We start from the raw sequence: 4,070 nt of genomic DNA, 5'->3' as shown, positions 1-4,070 counted from the left end.
GGGACCCCACATTCAGTGTTTTATTATGCATAAAATGTTGTAGATGATATGATCGATTTTCCTAGAAAAATAAAAATGCAAAAACTAAAAAGAAAAGAAAATTCAAACCAAACTCGGGTTGCCTCCCGAGAAGCGCTTCTTTTTGATGAATTCGTGAGTCGGACTCTGTGCTTCCTACGTTGAGCTATTAGAGTAGTCCACCACCTGCACCTTCTGTTCTTTCCATCGCCTCTTGTACGCTTGAACACATCGAATGTACGCCTTCTTTGAATTCTCCTTTTTAGCTTTGGTCTCGTCTCCATCGAGCTTGCATTTGATCCCTTATTCTCCAATTTTTCTTCACTTTTATTAAGTTCCCTAGGAGTCTTTTATTCCTTCACCAATGGACTCGTTTCCTTGGAAGTAGCCTCGTCTTCATCACTCGACAATTCATCGCTTTCCTCACTCATCAAGGTTGTTGGTTTTGTGTAGGTAATGACTTCAACGAAGAACGGGACGGATGCTCTCGGTTTGGTGTGTTTTACTTGATGAATGTCTTGATTTCTTCCTCCATTAGCTTCTCCACTTCTTCAAGATCATTATCTTCATCTATATTGAACACCTCACCTTTTACATCTTCTCCTTGAACACCATCTTGTATTCCAAATGTCTCCTCATCATACCAACCCTCAATGTAAGCTTCGATTCACGAACATCAACTAAAGCTCTATCAGTATTAAGTAGAGGGCGGCCAAGAATAATTGGGACATTCACATCCTCCTTCATATCCATAATCACAAAGTCAACTGGGAAAATAAATTTCCCAATTTTAACAAGGATGTCTTCTGCAATTCCCCTCGGGTGAGTCACCGAACGATTGGCCATGTGGATGGTCATCTTTGTACCCTTCATTTTCTGAATATTCACCTTTTGATAAAATAAATATGGCATCAAATTTATGCTAGCCCTAGAATCGGCTAAAGCATAAGTCTTCAAGTTGTTTCCAAACTCACATGGAAGAGTGAGGCGTCCAGGATCTCCCATCTTCTTAGGTATGTCTCCCAATACCACTCTTGAACTTTGCTCACTAAGAATTACTTTAGAGTTCTTCTTTAATTGTTGACGAGTGTCCATAAGATCTTGTAGGAACTTCGCGTATTCTGGAATTTTTGAAAGTGAATCGATAAAAGGTGTATTAATAGGAATACCCTTTATTTGTTGAATAAGTTCCAGATGTTCCATTTCCAGTGGACTGAGATGTGCTCGAGACGGAAACGGCAAAGGCGGTCGGTAAGCCGGAATGGATTCTGAATTTTTATGTTCAGACCGAGCCCACGACGTGAGCATAGCGGGTTCACAACGTGAGTCTGGTGTTTCAGCAGCAATTTCGTTTTCAAGCTTCAACTTCTTTGGCTTTGGTCCGGATGGCTTTGGTTCCACTTCTAGTGCTTCTAGGAACTCAGAGATGGCCTCTTCTTCAGTATCAATCATCATTACATGGGATTGAGCATTCTTTTCGAGAAATTGTGAGGATAATTTGTTACTCACCAAAGTAGTTAATTGACTAACTTGGACTTCTAAATTATGGATTGATGCTTGATGATTTCTTAAAGAGGCTTGCTGGTCAATCATCATTGTGTGTTGTTCTTTCATCATTTTCATGTGTTCCTTTAGCATTGCATCGGTGTCATCATGCCTTTTCTCGTAAGCTTCCATAAATTTGGTCAAAATGTTTTCCAAGTCTACTTTCTTTTCGGCTGGTGGTTGCTCTTTTTGGTAGATGCCTCGGCCTGTCTGCTTATATTTTTCTTCCTTTTGCCTCTTGTATTCATCATATGGTAGCCACTCTTTCTTTGGTTTTCTCCAGTCCTCATCCTACTTATCCTCACTTGAGTAGCAAACTTGAGCCTTTTTGTACCCGTTATCGTCTAAGCTGCAATCCTTGGTCAAGTGTGGACCATTACACCTTTCACATCCAACTCTTATTGCATGAATTGATTGGTCCATTTGGGTCAATCTATGGTCCATATTATTCAACATCGCCATCATAGCAGCCATTTCTTCAGATTGTGCACCCCCACTGCCTTTGGTTCCATCTTGTCTTGGGTTGTGATACTCACGAGAGTGTTTTGCGAATTCGTCAATTAGCACCTTGATCTGATTAGGATTCTTCTTCGTGAGAGGGCCTTGAAAATCAAGGAGTTGTCTAGTCATGACATTGACCCCATCATAGAAAATAGACATCTCTTAATGAATATTAAGGTCATGTTGAGGACAATTCCTTAACAATCCTTTGTAACGCTCCCATTCCTCGTATAGTGACTCCCCCGGCTATTGCTCAAAGTTGGCTATTGCCTTCTTGAGTTTTGCTATCTTGGATGGTGGGCAAAATTGGTCTAGAAACTGCTCACGCATTTGAACCCAAGTAGTGATTGTACCAGGTGGGAGTGCTTTCAACCAGTCTTTTGCAACTCCTTTGAAAGTAACTGGTAGCATCCTTAGCAAGACAGTATCTCTATTGATATTTGGGACATTGAAATAGTCAGCAATGTCGTTGACCTCATCTAGATGTTTGAAAGCATCCTCATGATCCTTTCCTTCAAACGGAATATCCTTTAGTGCATTAAGGATGTGTCCCTTCAACTCGAATGTGGCAGTGGTAGGAATCGCGGGTTGTATTAATCCCAGACCAACATCTTCTCGAATACGCTTCTTGTAAGCTCCCATTGTCATTTCTTCAATGTTTGCCATTTTGTTGCTTGGCTCGTCTTCGGGTACGCTCGTATATAGTCCAAACTCGTTCTCGTACTCGTATTCCGATTCGTTTGGGATAGGTATTTGATCTAAGCTTTCAATCTTGCTCTTGTCCTTTGAAGATGAACTCGATTCTCCCGTTTTCTTCCCCGACTTCTTTGAGAACACTGACTTGAACTCTTGTAAAGGTGTCTTCTTTGGTGTTTGATCGTCTTTCACGTTCTTATCCTTCTTTTTCTGAAGGGCTGACTCTGGATCTTCAAGTGGTGGTACCAAAGGTGTGTTGGAATCTCTGATCATGAACTCCTGCAAAATGAAAAAAATAAAAACGTAAAACTGAACAAAAACTAAATAAAAATTGCCTACTGACTGTCCACCACGACGTGGTAAAGGCTACCACCTCGTGTTGTCGCAGAAAAACAAGCAGAAAAGAAAAACGAAAAAATATGAAAATATTGAACTCAAGTCGTGAGCTTAAGGCTCACGTCGTGAGTTAGGTACTGGAACAAAAAAATAAGCTGAAAAAGTAACTTTTTGCAGGTTTTACCCCACAAAAAAGGATCGATTAATCTAAAACAAATAAATAACTATCAAATAAGCCGTTCCCTGGCAACGGCGCCAAAAACTTGATGTGTGCAAATAGCTACACCTAATTTTATATTTATAACCTAACTACCTTAACTAACTAAATTGCACTTAGGCAATGTACCTAGTCAAATTATAGAATAGTCGGGTAAGTCGGTGTCGATCACAGGGAACGGTTTTGACTAATTAATTTATCTACTACTAAATTAACCTAATTATTAACAAATGAAGGGGTTTTACCTAATTTTGCAAGTTTAGATGAACTTAATTCATAATACAAAATTCAATCAATTACTAAAACACTTCTGTTAGTTCAAATCCACTTTCACTCAATGGATTATAAATTAGCTATGACAATTACTGTTGGTTACCAATTAAGACAGTATTAGCAATTTAGTTCTAAATCAACTAACATTAATCAATTCATGTAATTCTATGTATGGTCACACAATAGCTAACACAAAATCGATTATTAAATGAAATTGGAGCTATGTAAGATTGATTTGATAAACACACATCATGGTCATAATCATGAGTTCTCTAGCACAGCTTAATTTTAATAATTCAATTGCTTAACTAAGATTGGTTTGATCTTAGCTCTAATAAACTAGTGTTCAGTGAATTATTAGGTATTCAAATTCATGTAACTTTATATTCACGAACTACACAGAATAAGAATTTAAAGCAATCAATTATCAAACAAACATGTTAGGTAAAATCAATCCAACACAAGTCTTAACCAACTAGTAAAT

The 4,070-nt window shown here is 38.5% G+C and overlaps 1 non-coding gene across 1 annotated transcript; it reads left to right on the top strand.

Moving 5' to 3' along the window:
* The first annotated feature begins 2,239 nt into the window (after positions 1–2,239).
* On the top strand, positions 2,240–2,346 carry LOC145110201 (small nucleolar RNA R71). Its single transcript, XR_013709582.1, has one exon. It is a non-coding gene; the product is annotated as a small nucleolar RNA R71 (small nucleolar RNA).
* Positions 2,347–4,070: the final 1,724 nt, after the last annotated feature.

This window comes from Lactuca virosa, chromosome 4, assembly GCF_052849685.1.
Source record: "Lactuca virosa cultivar CGN04683 chromosome 4, Lactuca_virosa_CGN04683_v6, whole genome shotgun sequence".
NCBI lineage: Eukaryota > Viridiplantae > Streptophyta > Magnoliopsida > Asterales > Asteraceae > Lactuca > Lactuca virosa.
This window is presented reverse-complemented; position numbering and strand designations above follow the sequence as displayed.